We start from the raw sequence: 19,472 nt of genomic DNA on the forward strand, positions 1-19,472 counted from the left end.
TTTTTATTTCGAAAAACAGGAATTTATATAGCAAACGAAAAAAAAAAAAGAAGGTTGAATATCGAGAACAGTGATGCTCGGTTACTGGTAGTCAGAGGACAGTCACGTCAGAACGTAAAACACCTGTTTAGGAATGAAGAACTGGTGGAAGGGGGTGAGAGGGTACAGAGGACCGTCGAGCGAACGATAGATAAACACAAATGGAAAATGAAGTTAAAATCCCCAAAGAAGTAAAAACTAAAAAAAAAAAATACTGAAAAAAGCGAGGTGAGAAGGGCCTTGATGCGAAAAACATTAGAAACTGAATGGCAGATGAAATCCAAGGTGCCCAAAAGAGGCTAAAATCTTAAAAGAAAAATCAGTCTCTTTTGGGTGCCTTCGATTTAATCTGCTATTCAATTTTTTATTCTTTTTCGCATAACACCTCGCTTTTTCACCTTTATAGTTTTTAACTTTATTGGGGTTTATGATTCCATTAGTGTTTATCTGTCGTTCACTCGACGGCCCATATAGGGAGCTTGCATGAGGCGATGCATGCTGGGTAATCCGCCACGATGTTGTCGTTGGCAGCAGACGACACAGCACGGCACTGCCACATAGCCTCGTCTACATGTTCGCGTAGTGTGCGCAGTTGCTGGCGCGATCGGACAGGCCTACATCGGGTTCTTCACGATTCCAACAATACGTCTGCATGAGGGCGAGAAGGCAACTGATTCCTCTAGCGACGCCGACGCGAATGGCTCGCACGGGCAAACACATACGAGAACGACACCAATCCGGGCAAGTATAAAACGACATACTTGCTAGAACTAGAAATCATGAATGCCGCTGATGTCGACGGGCGGCCAGGTCCAGACGCATAGTGCAGTCAGTCGCTGTCGCGTAGCTTGAACAGGTCCGCGTCGCACTGCAAATGCATGCCTTCATAGCGCGACCAACTTTTCGGGCACAGCGTCGACGCGCACTTTCCTCAGGAATCTGCTCACAATTGCACGCACGTAAGAGCAGCGCACGAAAAGCCGCGTATTTGCTCGGTGGACCGTCGAAATTACAAGGCATTTGCTCAATTCACCCTCGCTTCCCGCCGTCTGCTGCCAGCGACAACATGATGGCGGATTACCCGGCATGCATCGCTTCATGCAAGCTCCCTATACCCTCACACCACCTTTCACCGCTTTTTCATTTGTAAAGACATGCTTTACTCTCTGACGTAACTGACCTCTGACTACTGGTAACCGAGGATCATTATTATTGCTATGCAACCCCCCTTTTTTTTCTTCGCCATATAAATCCCTGTTTTCTTCGTTTCCTTGTGTCCCTTCCATTGCGCTGTTCCATCCTCAATTCAAGGCTCACTGCAAAGAAACAACTTGGAGAATTTTTTTATTGTGCTCCGAGAATTGTGGCTTCGAACCAGCAATATAAAAAGCCAAGCTAATCAGCCTGGATCTGCACTAAATTTCGACTCCCAATGGTAGGACATGGCGGCAAATTGCCGCGAATGCACGAGACTTAAGCAGTTTTCTCTTTTGAATAGGTGGTAATTCTTGCCGCATCGCAGTACTATTGAGATCTTTGATAAAATAACCTACGCATCTACACTGCATTACTCATATTCCGATTAATAATTTCTTTAAATAAATCGCTTGATTTCCAGTTCTGCAATGCGTACCGTTTCGTACTTCAAATCCACGGCTCACGTTCCGTGAAACGCACTGAAGCTGAAATAAAGAGACGCAATTTTTTAGGAGCATTTCATTACATACGTATTCCAGTGCACACAAAGGGAGCAGCGAGGGCGGACTGTTCTTGCTCGGCTTTGGGTGCTCTCATTATAGTAGCGTTCCAATAAACGTGGAGATTGCAGAGCTGATTTGTGATTTATAATGGCCTATGTAGGATTTCTTTTTTTGTTTTTTCATTTTCCAGGAATCGGTGTTTTTGTGAGCAGTGTGAAAGTTGGCGATTTTCGAATGGCTTTTCGGAAAGTTCGCCCTCCGCGTTTTCAACACAAAAGATGAGACAGTGTGGAAGGGGAGATTGGTTCGAAGGTTCCAGTCAATTCTTCTTAAATTGATTTTGCCAATAAACTGAAATTGATTTATTGGAAAAACTAGCTCTTCTATTATTGTTATTTAATTTGTCAAGGATATTCTGGATACGCGTGCAAGTGGTTTCTAAGGAAATGTCACGTTGTTGTGCCTCCTTGACGGCTGTCTGTTGTTCAGAATCGTTAACACAGACTGTTACTATGAAGAGTAGCTGTCGATTAGGGGATGTTTTAAGTGACTTATGAAAACTATAGTGCATTAAATCTTAGACGAGCAACTTTTGTATTGCAATCAAAGTTGGAGTTCTTAAGTTGGCGGCAACCACATCCTTCATTTTACCGCGGAAAACAGTTGTTCTTTCTAATTTGTCTTTTAAAGTGGAGCGCCTGGCAGGGACGCCCGAAACTCCCGCTCCTCGGAAGCTGCGACGTCACGTGCCTCCCTGCCTTCGTGCCCAGCCGGCGGGGCCTGCTGCGCGCGCGCGACAGCGCTACGCGTAGCGGACGTGCTGTGGCTTTCTCTAGTCGACCGTTTTCAGAACCTTTTAAGCTTTAGAGCTCGAATCGGACCCATGCAGCAGCTGGACCAACGAAGGAAAAAACGGCCCGGCCGTACATATCCCCTAGAAAGCGAAAGAAGCATGACAGTCGTACCTTTTTGAAGAGAGGTCCTGGAATACATGAAAATTACTACTCAAATATAAAGTGTACATTGGAAAAGAAATCCTGTAACTGAGCAGCTCATATTGAATGCATGAAATTACATCAAACATCGCAGGAAAGTGTGCTACATCCATCCACATCCTCTTTGTCAAGTCACACTCTGGTGGATTTTCTTGTTGATTTCAGCATTTTTATTCCCCCAAATACCCTCCGACGAAAAATCATCTCTTGTGCAGCGTGGAACGGAACTAAATTTGAAGCACACTCGACGTGATTGCTCCGATTTGGCAGTACATTAACCAAACTACCCGCAGACAGCATATATGCATACCTTAACGGGAAGAAGCGTAAATTACCATCATCATAATTTGTTTTAGCCTTACAGGCCTCTGTTGAGCCATTACATAGGGGGCGGGGGAGGGAGGCAATGTAAATACGATGTGAATTTGTAGAATGTGACGTGGCTTTCTGTATAATATATAGCGTTCTAGTGTTTTCATGCCGGCATGCGCAAATGTAACAGATTCTGAGCGGATAACCTTCGCTGAGAACCCACATGGTGAAAAAGTGACGCCAGCGGCATACATAACGAAAATCGGAGCCCAATCCAGGCCCCAGTAGGACTTATTAGCCCTATAGGTGCCAGAACATGTAGAACAAAATAAAAAATTGAATTGAAATGAATCTTTCACGTTTTGCTTTCAGATGTGGTTGCGAGAGGGGCGTCTGTGAATGAATCTGTGTGGGTTAAAATATCATTCTAAAAAGGCCTTGGTATTTACTGCAGAATTTTGCAAGTTATCAACTAACAACGAAATGTGCTTTCTTCGTATCGCCGAATCTACTGTGGGTGCGCGACCTCAAATGAAATTTGCCTGACTTGTGGCACCCTAGAAAGTGAAAGGAGCCAAGAAAAGGCTTTCACGGGGAAATCTTGCAGTATATAATTTGCGGGGAAAAAAGCTGTCTTTTTATGCAAGGCATCTTTAGGTGTTATTTTTTAGGTGGAGGTGGGGACCTCGGTGGTTTCCTACGGAAAATTTAAGACTTGAGGAAAGAGAATGACTTGTGTGTGTGAGAGAGAGAGAGACGAAGTCGCCACTATAGGAGACGTAAAGCAACCTTTATCTTCTCGTCAGACCCCTAGTGGCCGGCCTTGACAAAGTCAGGCGGAGAGGAAATGTCCCAGACCTGTCACCGCCAGCCTCCGATGGACATTTGGGACGCGAAAGGTAATCTGAGGCGCTCAGCACACCCACCAGCAAACACAGCCTGCCTGGAGCTTTTCCCCTGTTTCTCTCTAGCTCGGCACTAACATGTAGATACTTTGTTGAGACATTTTCTCCTTTTCTTCTTTTATCAGTATCGCTCTCGTAGCTGTCTCCACGATGAAAACAGCCACGCAGTGCAAGTCGCTGCGGATAGAGCAATCTATTGCTCTGTTCTCAACTATTGCGCCTTAATAATTAAACGCCTTGTTATACTGACTTCTGAACATTTCACTCAGATACCTCTTGCACGCTTTACATGAGACGAAACAGTCATCATGACACTTAGTCACCACTCTAAAAAAGAGTAAAAAGCCTCTTTCAATATAGTCGTGCCGCGTTATTTGGACACTTTGGTTCCCTAGCAAACCTGTCCATACAAAGAGTGGCCAGAAATTACGAATCGAGAAGGGGAATCTTAAATAGAAAACGCGTTAACGATACTCTTCAGCTTCTGTGCATAGTGGTTAAAAATAAAATTGACGTTAGACATCATGTTTACCACGGTCGTCATTATGCTTAATGTTTTGCAACTTGACACAGGTATCGTGTCTCGTGGATACATGTCTTAACTTCGACTACAACTGTTTACATCACACAAACGACTACTGCATAACCGCGCTCAGCCTACTGAAAGCTGCTGACTGTGGTTTTCTGCGCGGAACAAGTATAGTGTATTTTTATTCGCAACCGTTTCTGCAGTACGGACAGAGGAAAGGGGCATCTGCTAGACAACCTCGAATCAAAAAGCTTGAAGACACACAAAAAAGGGCCCCCACTGAAGCATTTGCCAGAGATTTACATTCACCTTTTTTTTTTTTATTGCGTTCCTCGAGTTGAAGCACATGGTGGGGCACGCGCAGTACAGATTTTGCTCTTATCGCTGTCCCTATTACTGCGACAAAAATACACAGGTCCGAAAAGACTCTGCGCATTTTCCCCATGTCCGTTATAAGCAGAGCGAGTTTTCGTAGTAACGAGGTAGGAATACGGTAAAAAGTTCTTTTTTTTTTTCTCAGAGAAGATGTCCATAATTCGAGTCCTCCTTAATAACAAAAGACAAATGACGAGGTGCGACCGTATATAGTAGAGATATTTAGGGCAGCCCGAACCGCGATCCTTTGCCCTGATCTGCTTCCGCAGGTACCCAGCGCCGTCTGCTCAGTGGCAGGCGGGCTCTCCTACGAGCAGTAGCGGATCATAGATTATGCTATGCTAAATCTATTTTCCCAGCTCGCGTAGAAGGTGAGTAGGACTAGTCAATATTTCGTAATTTCTTAACCCATAATATTTTCCGCACCCACTGCCATTAGGGACTGCAGTTAATTCCCAGGTGTTTGAGGGAAGCCTGCCATGCGCACGCACGCACGCACGCACGCACGCACGCACGCACGCACGCACGCACGCACGCACACACACACACACACACACACACACACACACACACACACACACACACACACACACACACACACACACACACACACACACACACACACACACACACACACACACACACACACACACACACACACACACACACACACACACACACACACACACACACACACACACACACACACACACACACACACACACACACACACACACACACACACACACACACACACACACACACACACACACACACACACACACACACACACACACACACACACACACACACACACACACACACACACACACACACACACACACACACACACACACACACACACACACACACACACACACACACACACACACACACACACACACACACACACACACACACACACACACACACACACACACACACACACACACACACACACACACACACACACACACACACACACACACACACACACACACACACACACACACACACACACACACACACACACACACACACACACACACACACACACACACACACACACACACACACACACACACACACACACACACACACACACACACACACACACACACACACACACACACACACACACACACACACACACACACACACACACACACACACACACACACACACACACACACACACACACACACACACACACACACACACACACACACACACACACACACACACACACACACACACACACACACACACACACACACACACACACACACACACACACACACACACACACACACACACACACACACACACACACACACACACACACACACACACACACACACACACACACACACACACACACACACACACACACACACACACACACACACACACACACACACACACACACACACACACACACACACACACACACACACACACACACACACACACACACACACACACACACACACACACACACACACACACACACACACACACACACACACACACACACACACACACACACACACACACACACACACACACACACACACACACACACACACACACACACACACACACACACACACACACACACACACACACACACACACACACACACACACACACACACACACACACACACACATATATATATGGTGTATATATATATATATATATATATATAACACGCTTTGGGACGTCGTACCCCAATGAGAAATGAGTTACTCGAGGTTGCAGGAGCTGTCAACTCAGCCCTGTTCTGTGCCTGCGAGAGGCAGGCTCGGGATATTTCGTTCACAATGACGACAACGCCGACGTTCGACTTCTGGACTCCTTTAATGGTGTCATGTTAAAATCAGCTCTTGATACGCATACCCTTTAGATGACATGACATTAGTTCTCAGGCTTTCATCGATAGACAGAAAAAGTTACGTGTCCTCTGATTTCACCAAGGCAAACCATATGCGACGACCCTGACACCAGCTGTCTTGAAGTTGCGTGCGTATTCTTTACGCGATGCTTTAATGAATGTCACTGTCGCAACCTGCATACGTATCGAGACTCAATTTGACTTTGACATTTTGGCTGCGCACGGTAGGTGTGCGTTTAGCAGCCCCACGCTATAACAGTGAGTTCGCTGGTGTCGCCAGGTGGAGACATGGCTGGTGACTGCGTACGGCAGTTATTTACCGTTTACTGTTTTTCACCGTTGAAGTGAAACTTCGATTTCCGCTCATTCTGTTTTTCCTTTAGTATGTCCGCCTCTTCAGCATGGGCGGATAGCAGCAAACTATGCCCATAACAAATGTATCGACTAACATGTGAGAACACTCGCCCGTCGGGAGCAGCGTTGTATGGATAAAAGCTGCAGGGCGCTAATATCGCTCACTTATGACACGAACGACAACAGATAACCGCGACTGTACGAAATCGGCGCTGCTTCTACGGAGTCGCTCATGAGGCAAACATCAAAGGTGTGCCACTGTCATCATAAATAAGAAGACTAGCGCAAATAACATAGACACAGACATAGGAGTAGGCAGTCCTGTCTACTCCTATGTCTGTGTCTATGTTATTTGCGCTAGTCGTCTTATTTATGATGACACACCAACTAGCCCAGCTTTCTGCTTTGTGTGCCGCTGATCATCGGGATGTTCCAAGCGCACCCAAGCTGTGCGCGTGTTCATCCGCGTGTAGAGCCATGCTGAGAAAAAAAAAAAGTGCATTCGCTCCTCCATTCATTTATTTAGCATCTTTTCAAGCGCCAATTTAGCGCTTCGTAAATTGTTTGCGGAATCCGCGGTGATAATCTGCAATGCAGCCACTCCTCTCGATGCCTCTTCGCTCGAGAAAAGTAATTTGTGTTCACTGTCCCAGCGCTCGCAGAGCGTTCGATGCTTTGACAGAAAAAGAAAAAGAAGATTAGAGAAAAGTGATTCCGGATGACGTTTCGGCTAAGCTCGGAAGTCTGGTACCTTGCGTCACATCATTTCTGGTACTTCCTCTTTAGAGCAGGTCCCTCTGTTGAAGTTTTGCTTGGACTGTCTGAACTCGATGGCAAGTCTGCATGATGACAGGGTGCTTTTTCAGGCATTTCACAGCCTCTTCGCCAGTCCTTCAAGATTACACGCCCTCGGTACTCGCCTAACTTAGAACAATATACCCCGAAGGCGCGTACAGGCTTATAAAGACGCCACTTTAATTCATACATGACAGCACGTTGTGAACGGGCATTGCGAACTGCACCTGATTTCAAGTCCTTGTTCAGAAAACTTCACAGAGGATCCCACATTTGCATGCGCCGTAAGCGCTCATTGCCTATTCTCCAACTGCGCTTTGAAAACGCAGCGCTGTCTGCTGCTGCCAGCCCCCTCATACACATCCCAAAAACAAAAGACGGATGAATGAGAGACGGTTTGGCGAGTTCGCGCACATTGCTAGAAACCGTCAGTGCAGCGAGGACCGCACAAGAAATGGAACAACAAATTCGCACATCCACCTCTGGGAAAGGAAGATGAAGCCGTCCTTTATAAGGGTGATCTTTACTGCCCTCTTTGTAAACAACCAGCCGCATCTTCATACCGCTTTTGCAACTTTTTGAGTACATAAATAAGCAGCGACTGAAGAGCTATAAATGCCAAGACGTTGAAACGCTCACGTAAGGAGGCAGCGACCATATACGTTTCGGCTCATTCGTATGCGAGCAATGCACCACCAGGTAAGTGGCTCATGGTTTGCAGTAGTCTTGTTGTGCAGTACGACACCTGCGCGCAGCCAAAGGCTACGAATGCGCTTTCTGGCGTGCTGAATTATTAATGAAAGAACATTAAAGTGTCAGCACAGGAAAAAACTTGGCTATAGTCCGTCATAAAATGTCCTTGTTCACCGAGACAGAGCTGACATCTTAGTTTCAAGAGATATAGCCAAGCGCTGATTGGCAACGGGGTGTGTGACGACATTAGTACAGTGGTAATAAAAGCTTCATAACGAAAAAATAAATTGCCGACGAATACGTTACTTCCTAATGCGAAAATTGAGCGCAGCTCATCAGCTGAAAAGCTTTTCGATAGATTGAGGCTAATATTTCGAGCAGTTAATGTATGTACAATTGCAGACAACTTTTTTTATTTTTCACACATATTCCTTCAAGAAACACTCCATAAACCGTTCTTGACTGTCACGAAGGAAGCTTTGTGGTCGGAGAAATGAAGAGAGCAGTTTAGTTATTGGGAGGTTGCGGAAGGCAGCGCGTGGGCCCATAGGAACGTTAGGCGGCGAAGAGACAGCAGCGACTGACTGATGCCGCTGAAGCCGCTGGCGAGTCAAGACAACTTGGCTCGGCGTGTCGGCTTGGGATGCACGCACCGTGATCCGCTCGTTGTCGTTATCGACCAAAGGCGGAAAAGATGAAATGCGACAGTTAAAAGACGGAGCTCGAACGTACTCACTGAACCCTGCCGTCCCGATTCTGTGGGCTCTGCCTCGTATGCAACTGCGAGGGTTCTCGTTTACACGATAGTATGATTTATATTACTTGAGTTATTTCAGCAGAATCGTGACCTACTTCATCAATATTTCACTTGCATATATAATTCCTGCCACCTGCTTAGAATTTCACTGCATAACGCAAAACCCAGTATGCGAATGCATCATCTGAGGAAAGCAATTGATGCAAGGGAAGCAAGCAAGCCCCATTTTTAGGCAGCCTTGACACTGCTTCAAACATCACAAAACTGCCCACTGACGAACATAATTAATAGGCACGTGGTGCTGGCGCCGGACGTCTGCTTGCATCCGCCACAGTCGAGAGACGAGCGCAACGGGCGCGAGCAGCACGCGGAGAGAGACGCTTGCGTAGCCCGTGTTGCGCGTTTAGTCAAGGAGCTCTAGTGGCGACGCTCCCGGCCAGCGGCGTAGAATTGCGCCGCTAGGGGAGGAGCGCACGTTGGAGTCGCGCAGCCAGACATTTAGCTTGGGTATAGTGCTCTAGAATATTGGGCAGTGTGACGACCGGCGCCGGAGAGCGGGCCGCTTTTGCGATGACAAGAACCGACTCCCGCGAGAGGGCGCGACGTGCAACAGGGGTGCCACGTTCGCCGCTCGGCGCGTAGCGGCCGCGGGATAGCGGGGGTACAGAGGAGGGGTGCGGTTCTCTTTGAAGCGATTTTCAGACGCTGCGCAATTAGTGTGATAATTAATAAAGAGGCGACATTCCAGGTGCTTAAACTGATCCCTGCCGTTCTTTTACGTCTATCTGGAGACATTGTGCACGCTTGGGTAGTCCTTCGGAGCAGCGCGCTATGTTTGAATCGCTATCTGAAACCCTCAAAATTTCTTCCCGCGGTCAGTTACAAATCGTCCAGATGAGCAATTTGTACTTAATGTTTGCAACGAACCATGGTGTTTTGCATTCGTTTTTCCCTTAAGGGAATAAAGGCTACTGCCCAGGAGCGCTATTAACACGCGGAGAAAAACAGTGTACATGCGAATCAAAGCTTGTGCTTCGTAAGGCCTCCTTAGGAACACTTATTTTTTACAAACCTTATTTACGAACACCTGCTTGCATTTTGCAGCTTGCGCTTATTCATACATAACAACGTTTATCTTAAATCGTCAGTAATCTGTAATATATCTCTTTAATTGGTGTTCTTTATGTGCCCTAATCACCGTTTATATAAATTACAAATACAGTGTGCGAGCAAAACACATTTATTCACTACCGTACTAATTTAAAGTACTGTGGTATTTACCGGCAAAAAAAAAATAAACAAGGTATACGCGACTCAAGCATTTATTCTTTGTTCGTGATGAACATATACGTATATCACGGACATTTGTTTGCGTGCCACTAACCAAAGGGTGAACCAGCTGTTTAGATGAAAAAAACAACAACAAAAAGTCAAGTGCAGCTACGGCATTGCTTCAAATAAAATGTCAAAAATTAAACCCGTCACATACGTAATACGTTCATAGCGGGCACTTGAGTGCGGACGCTTTACTGGCATCGAATGGTACAGAGCAAATAAACAAAAATAAAAGCACTGATAATTACGCGTCGAATTGACAGGTATGATGCAGTTTTTGGCGCGCACCGAGAGAAACGGAAAAATGCGAAAAAGATGACGAACACCTAATACGCAAGCAATTAAAATAATGCCGAAATCAAATGCGGACATAATCGTGTTTATTCTTTGAGTGTGTGGTATGAAATATGAGTAATCGACTGGATATACTTGCAACTACTGCTTACCGGACTATATATAATCGGGCTACTTACCGCGGGTGCTCTTTGCAGTACTAACCAGACTATAATTGTTGACAAGGTTGATATTACACGTGAAATATTTCCAAGGGAATTTAATTATTTTCCCTTTGGGAACTCGTGTCGTGATTCGCTTACTTCGCAAAGAGCGAAGCCGCAAAAACACTATAAATTTCATTGCTTCAAGTGGGAGCTTTTCTGGTGCTCCAGGAAGGTAAACTTTTTGAACCTTCACATTTTACAGGAAGTTTGCAAAATCAGAAGTGCAAAGCAGTCGAAAAGGACCGTGCATCAAGCCAAATTTTTGAGTAAATTGCGACCTATAGCTTCGAACCTATAGCGCTATTTTTGTTCGTGGTGAGAAACCGTGCGGCCTCACAACCTCTCTTTCCCAGAAGGATGATCTAGCGGAAGCAAATAAGCCTCTGCGTCCTCTATTTTCCGTCGTTGTTTATTTTTCAAAGCTATTCATTTTTTTTATTTTGTATGTACGTAAAACAGGACTAGAGCGATCTTCTGGAGGCAATGACTTGCATATTACCGGTGGCTTGCGTACCCTAGAATGGAAACATTTTCTTGAACAATTAGGTCATCTCTACCTCCATGCGGGGTAGTCCACATTTAATTCATTCCAACTGAATGCCGACTAATTCTCTTGTGGCTTCAGTGACGTACTGTAGTCGGCATAGTTGGCGTGGGAAACAACGGAATATACTGTTTTGATAATGGCGTTACTGTGACCAGTTTTAGTCAGCGCTCGAACACACGTGTTGTATGTTTCACTTCTTCATACATCCTGCTTCTAAACTGCCCTCTTTTCAAAACGACTACATTTCTGGACGTGAATTAGGTGCTTTAGGAATGCTAAAGCAAGCTGTACGGCGAGTGAAGTGTGCTGTGCGAGTCGTACGCCGGCCCTCTCCAAGCTGTTTTCTTCGGAGCCAACTCCTGTCATGTTACTTCCCCGAGGTGTTGCCTACGGCCAAAATGGAAAATAAATGAGGTGATTGCTAACAGTACTGAGCACCGTTAACCGGCATATTTGTAAAATCTTGTCGCGAACAGCTTGAGACGACGCACAAGCAAACAAGAACGTACAGTCCGCGCGGTATCCGCCCCGCCGCACAGCGCGCATACGCGGGCGCCCGGACGGCTGACACACCAGTTGCTGGTGGCGCCCTCTGCGCTGCGGCGCCTCCGTCATCGCAAAAGCGGCCCCTCGCTCCCATGCATTTCGCGGCGCGGTCGACACACTGCCCAATCTTCTAGAGCACTATAGCTTGGGTCCCTAAGGTCACCGAGGGAAACTCCCCCCCCCCCCCCCCCCCCCAAATAAAAGCGATGCAATACTTTTATTTAAACCTCAATAACCGATGCAGTGTACATAGCTGCAGCCTTGGTGTGATGGGAATATTGTACTCTCAACGTTCTTGTGAGAGGGCCGAAGTAATGCAGCTCAGGGATATGGCTTGCGTTAGACGCTCACGGAAAAACTCGTGTGCTGCCCACCTAGTAATGATGTGCTAAGATTGACAAAGCCTCCAGTAAGACATACGAATTGTGTTTTCGACTGCCATCTCGAGAAAACAATCTCTTTTATTGTCCGCGGAACCGCCTGCTGCAGTGGGAGCTTGCAGGCCTTCCGCTGGCAATAATAGGTAGGTTCAAAATCAGAAAACTCCCGCTTCTTTTCTGCACGTGAATATTCGTCAACCATATGAAGTTACATGCCGGAATGATGTACAGTTGCGATCAAAAGTGGTATACTCCACGCGAATCGCAACGATTGCATTTTTTTTCAGTATAAAAAAATGTGCCACACAAAATTGTTTGGACTAGATGGAAAGTATATCAAGGAGGGTACGTTATGCATATCTTAGAAATAACTGCTTCTCTGTCGAAAAAATCTGGCGGGCAGTTTTCTCGCAGCGCGTGGAATATACCACTTTTGCCCGCGGGGGTACAATGAGGAGGAACCGTTTTTATTTGCGCTGCGCAATACTTGATCTCCCCTTCTACCGATTTCCCTTTAGTAGATCCTACTGACCCTCTTTCGCGAAGCCCCTTTCAAGACTGCATTGCGCTCGCCTCTTTTTTTTTTTTTTTTTTCTTCTTTCAACGATAGATTTCGCATCGCCTTTGTGCTCTCAGCCTGAGTTGGGGAGACTAACGCAACGAATATAAGCAGCAAGAGTGAATTGCAGCGGAACGCTGAGAAATAGAAGATAATAATGAAGCTTGTCTCGTTTCTTCTCTACCTCATTTCACTCGTGATCCCGACAGCTATTGTGTCCCGTTATTTCCTATAAGCAACCCGGAAGAGTGTCGACGCAAGTCCTCACTGTAGTACGACACCTATGCTAAGAATTGGGGCAAAGCTGATGGGTAGACACGAGCTCAAGGAACCCGAATATAATCTAGTCATATCAAAACTTCTCGCCCCCCCCCCCCCCCTTTTCTCTTTCCTTCGATATCCCTCTCGGACTTCTAATTTGACCAACCAATTCCTGCGAGCTTGAGACTAGTACAAAGGACCACTTCCCTTAAGTGAGTGGTCTTCGCCAGGCCAACGCGTAACGCCGAAAAAAGAATAAACAACGTACAGTAGCAGGACATTGCCTAAATGAAAGGCTTTCCTGGTTAACGAGACTCCTGAATAAAATAAACTGGCCTGCTCCAAGCCGCAAGACGAGTAAAGAAGGAAGACACACACGTGCATCATTAAAATAATATTGCGTTGTACATGTTGTGTTTAATATGAGCGCATAAGTACTTCAATAAAGAAAAAAGAAATCCCTAAAACAAAAGGCAGTCTCGTCTTGGATACGTTACTGTTTATTGTTATCGGCCTTTTAGAGCGCTAACGGTCTTTCAAGAGAATGAGATCTCATCCTCTGCTGCAAGGAACTGGATATGAAAGCCTTATCTGAGGTTTATGGTGCCCAGGATGTTTCCTTTGTCGAAGGTAAGCATTGTGATTAAAGACTTTCTTCTTGTCTTTCAGGTTAGGTGAGGAGAGGAAATAGAGCACGACTCCATTTACTTCGCTAAAGAGCGGTAAGGAAATGCTTTAAGGGCTACTTCATCTTGAGTTAGAACTTCGCAGCGACGCTGTACAGTAAGTAATCGCGCCTGAGTTAACATAAATATTATGCGAATGAAAAGTTAGGTTTATCGAGTTTAACTTCTCAAAGGTACTCAGGCTACAAGGGAAGTCGTAGTGGAGGGTTTGGGATGACCTCGTCTCCCTATAATTCGCTAACGTGCACGGACATCGCATAACCCGCGTGCGCGTTGCGTTTCGTGCTCGTCGAGACGAGGCCGCCGCGGCCTAGATCGAACTTGGTCCTCCCGCCACAATAGTCGAGCGGTCTAACAGCTGAGCCAACGCGGCAGAGTGTAAAAGGAAAAAGTAAGCAAAAAATGCCTATAATGCAATATCAACATGAAACACAACGCTTCCAAAAGGCTAAAAAAACATTTTACATCAATGTAAGTACGACTGAATGACGCAACATAAAAGGTCTGCTAGCCACATCAAATTTAATAGTTCAATTTTATAGTTTGTAAAAACATGAGTTGGCTTTGCAAGCGCTTCAAGCTTGAAATTTATGGAGATTATATGTCACTACCTTGGGAGTGCAAATCATAGGCACTTGATTCATTGGTGGCCACGGTCCATGAAAGCTGAAAATGAGGCGTAATACTCGGTCCGAATGGATGCAATATGAAAGTCTTATGTTAGAGGTATACAGTTTGTATCAAATTGAACTCGTGGGCTTTATTTCTGTGTCGCATTAATTGCGCTGAAATATATATATGAGCGTAGTACGCTCTGTGCAATTGTGGCAAGTAAATGCAAGGATTAATTCTTGAGGCACTGGGAATAACGCGCGGGACCCCTGAGAACTTAACTTCCTCAAAACCGTTTAGGAAACCTAGGTAAGGAACTCGTAGGGTGCAGGAGCTTTTCAGCTGGGTTACACAAATGTAGACATCTAATAAGGGCGAGGATACTCGAAGAGAAAACAATAATTACGCCTTTATTGATTGCAGTAGTGTCTGATGAGAGCCTTTTATTTCTTATTTTTTTTCACAAGATATTGAAACTAGAGTTTTTATTTGATCCTAGTTTTACGAATCGACATTTTAATTGGAGCGCACAGTCGGGAATCAGATTATCTAGGTGCCCTATAATGAAGTAAAATGCAATATGGCTGGCTTCTTCGGGCAGCCGTTTGGAAAGGAACTGAATTTATATTATTGAGGAACCAGTCCACTACAATTTGCTTTGCGGTAGACTGCGACCTTATACACATGATGACATCGCCGCAGTAATGCTCGCTCATGATACTTCCAGCTGAGCGGAAAGTTTCTCGGGCACATACCGTCACATAACTATGCGACGCTGCTTCCATACGTGTTCGAGGGGCTGCCTTGCCTTGTATAATAGCGTGCAATCCATTAGGCACTCGCTATGTAATTACGCAGCGGCTTGGTCCATTTGGTGTTCTCGAAGGCTTAAGAATGAAACATTTTCCGGCAGTTAGGTGAAAAGCTTGTCACAGGCAAAATCACAGCAGCTGCTTGCTCAAACGAGTAGTGCATCTGTGCGATAATCACTGTATTCTCCGAACGATCTGAACGTTAGCCCCAATATTTATTTTCTCATCGCAAACAAGCGACATTTATACCGCACTAATATTAATGCAGAGTAGATGCGTGAATTTGTCACACTTCGCGTGTCTATTATTTCACATGATTTTAATAAACAAAAATGCAAAAATAATTTTTTGGAAGCCACTCTGGCGCACCGGGGATGTCCTCGAGGAACGTTTATTTTCATCTCTAAAAAACACACATTGATAAATCGCCGATATTACAAACAGTATTTCTTAATTCACGAGAGTGAATTCATAGCGACCATGCAAATACTAATTACATGCAATTATAGCATACTCGATTTTACAGAAAGGAGTAGAGCTACTGTCACCCCTTTTACACAGATTTTAGACGTGTGTAGATGCCGCGTCCATGAGAGCTTCGGAGAGTGGCCCGGAAGAAAGTGAGCTTGGTGCGCAGCACAGGCACCGGTTCCTGACTCTGGACCCGTGGCGACGGCGGTGGGCGCGCGCGCGCCCTACGTCACGATCCGAAGACGCTAGCGCCGCCCTTCGCGAGTCGGCGCCGGGTTCACGGGGCTGCGACCACTCGTGGCCAGGCGATGGAGAGCAACGGCTCGGTCCCGCGTGGGCTGGGTGAAGACCAGCGCGCGGTGTACGCGATCGCCGTGCCCGTACTCCTGGTCGGCTGCACGCTGGCGTTCGTCTTCAACGCAGGAGTGCTGTTGTCACTGCGCTGGCTGCGGCGGCCCATGTCACCTACGCTCTGCTTCAGTCTGTCGCTGACATTCGCTGACGCTTACTCTGCCCTGCTACTGGCCACTGGTCTGGTCCTCAACAGTTACTTGCCCGTGTACAGCGTCTCACTCGGCTCCCAGGAGCGCTGCATAGTGCTGGTCTTGGAGGTTTTTCGCCTGTCCGGTCTGCTGGCGTCCGCTTTCCACCTGCTGGCATTGGCGGTGAACCACTACGTGGGCATCCTGAGGCCTCTGCACTACGCTGCCATGGTCACACGACGCTCCTCTGAACTCGCCATTGCCGTCCTCTGGGCAATGCCCGTGCTCGTGTTCCTCATATATTTCGCCTCGGTTCCCGGCCAGGGGCTCCAGTCTCCTGGGTGCGTACATGTCGACTTCGTGCGGGGCCGCGCCTTCAGCCTCACCCTACTTGCGCTCTTCTCAGCCCCGCTGGTGGTCATGACCTTTATCTACTCCCACATCTTCGTCGTCATACGACGCCATCGGGCGGGCCTGGTCAGCTTCCCGTCGACTCGTCAGCTGCACAGGAACGTCAAGGCGGCCTACACAACTCTCTGGATCCTGGGAACGTACCTGGTAGGCTGGATGCCCGCCGTAGCATTCATCGTGCTTACTTGCACCGACTGCGCTTTTCCTATCTACGACCTTCCCATGAGCACACGCATGACGCTGGGCATTCTTACCAATGCTCTTATCATCTCCAAGGGCCTCATCGACCCTTTCATCTACGCGGCCCGCATGTTCGACGTTAAGGAAGCCCTGCAGAATATGCTGCGCTGTCGGCCTCGCAGGACCAAGACCGTGCGTCGCCGCTCTTTTCTTGTCACCAAGACCGACACCCTGACCTCCAGCCTGCGTCTGATTCAGTTGCGTAGGGAGTCCTTTATCATTGCCAAGCCGAGGCCCGAGATATGCCGGTGCTCGAGAGCCTGACGACGACACCAGCACACGCCGCAGAGGGGCTTACTCGACAATGACCTGTCCTATCGCCCAACCAGTGCGCGCGTGCAAAGTGACAGTGTCGGACGCAGGGCGAAGAGAAATCAAGGCCACTCCATTAACCGGTATGACTGATTAGTGTCAGGACAACAAGACTAAAGCGGGTTCGCCGCGCTCATCTAGTATAACCACACAGCAACCGAGTCTGTCAACATTCATGTGACGCTTGTTCAGAACAGGTCGAACTGGTTGACTTGTGCTAACAATTGACATTGTTCTTCTTCACACAAAGTGACAAGTTTTAGAGAAATGATACGATATGCCTTTTCGATTGTGCACGTGGGAAGTGCTCAGTGAAAGCTCATCTCCATTCTCACGGTCAAATTTGACCCCTCGATAAGCAGCTTTGCGCGGGCCGTTAAGGATTTAGCACAGTAGATTTTAACGGCATGCACTGTCCCAGTTGAAGCGACCACCCCCCCCCCCCCAAAAAAAAAAAAAAAAAAAAAAAAGAAGTCTTGCCGAATTACTTTAACAGCATGCTCTCGCTTTGCAAGCAGGGACTGACTACTTCGAAGTCTCCCACAGCTGCTGTCTGCAGCTGACAGTTGCGAGTGTACGTTGGGTGCTCTCGCGTGTGCTGCATTCGCAGACACGCCCCTTTGGCAGCACCGTCACCAGCAGCCGCCTCAAAAGCTGTTAAAGGCACACTTTTAAATGTGTGTTTGTAACGCAGTTCTCTGCTAGAATTCCTCTAGATACAGCGTAATCCTGTGTGTTCATCTCTGCCGAATATCCAGCCGTAACAGGAGCTGGATGTACGGCGAGGTTTCAGTTCTCAGTTAACAGAGGAACTGTTCCTTTAATATAAGGGCCAGACAAAATGAAACCTATTGTCTACGCAAGAAGATCTTGTTTGCAATTGACCAGCACCTAAGTGCTAGGCAATGGCAAACCGGAAGTGCGTATACAGCAAGTTTGTGAGTTCAGCCCGCTGCATGGACTTTGAAGTGGTCTGCCTTTGTTTCGCTTTGTCAACATTGCCAAATCACTCACCTTCTAATGAAAGAAAGGTAAGAGGCGGGTGATTTGTCTCTCCTCGAGTTCCTTTCTTCCGCCGAACAACAACAAAAAAGTTCGCCACAATGTAAATATAGCTGCCGCTGGCGCTCCGAATTGCATTCCTCCATGATTATTGCCGTTTAGTTTTGTGGGCGGGATGCGCATTATCGTTAAAGACAAGCATTCGAAAGTTTTCTCAAGCCTACACCCCTTCCGCCCATTCTAAATTTTTAGTCTGCCTCAGGGATCTATGTTCCCCAGAAAGAGGCGGTACTGTATGAAAAGAAGAAAGAAAAGATATCGTGAGCTAGGGACATTATCGGGGATGGAGGTCTGCTGTGCGCGCAAACTACAACAAAAACACATAACTTTCGTATCGGCCAGTAATCTCGGACCATACTCGTCGATGTGAAAGTTGAACTTTTGCTCTTTCATGTGTGCTAAAGAAATCAGGGGGTAATTCGTTTACATCGTGCTTCTAGTCCAGAATCGCCAGACGTGCAATCCAGAGACTTTTGTTTTTGTCCCCGATAGTAAATGTCTGTGTTTCGTAACGTGCGCAGGTTTGTGTTTTAGCGGGAAACTCATGAATGTAAAAGTTTATGTATATATTTATCAATTAAATTGATATGCGTCGCAACATCAGACTTGAAACTGTCAGTCCTTACTTCCTTACTGTCTCGAAAACATGGAGTACTTTTTAGAGCCTTGGCTTCCGCACGACAAAAAACAAAAACGAAAAACACCTAAAAAAGCAAAAAAAAAAAAAAAACATTCCGCTGCAGTACAAATGTCATATTGATATCCCTCCGCTCCTCAAAAGGAAAACAAAAATGTGGTAATACCTAAAACACGAACTACTGGCGCAGATCAAAATACGCGCGACTGAGTCTGGAATGCCTGAAATGTTGCTACTTAGCTTATAGGAAAGAAAAGGCGCAGTGTCT

The 19,472-nt window shown here is 46.5% G+C and overlaps 1 long non-coding RNA gene across 2 annotated transcripts in view; it reads left to right on the forward strand.

The window, feature by feature from the left end:
• Window positions 1-8,328: 8,328 nt before the first annotated feature.
• The window catches only part of LOC146202552 (uncharacterized), a 47,421-nt gene continuing 36,277 nt past the window's right edge, over window positions 8,329-19,472 (forward strand). For both annotated transcript variants that reach the window (XR_014702230.1, XR_014702229.1), the window contains exons 1-2: window positions 8,329-8,600; window positions 14,149-14,262. This is a non-coding gene — a long non-coding RNA (uncharacterized LOC146202552). The remainder of the gene's footprint in view (window positions 8,601-14,148; window positions 14,263-19,472) is intronic.

Source organism: Amblyomma maculatum, chromosome 1 (genome assembly GCF_055883805.1).
Source record: "Amblyomma maculatum isolate TAMU_Amacu chromosome 1, ASM5588380v1, whole genome shotgun sequence".
NCBI lineage: Eukaryota > Metazoa > Arthropoda > Arachnida > Ixodida > Ixodidae > Amblyomma > Amblyomma maculatum.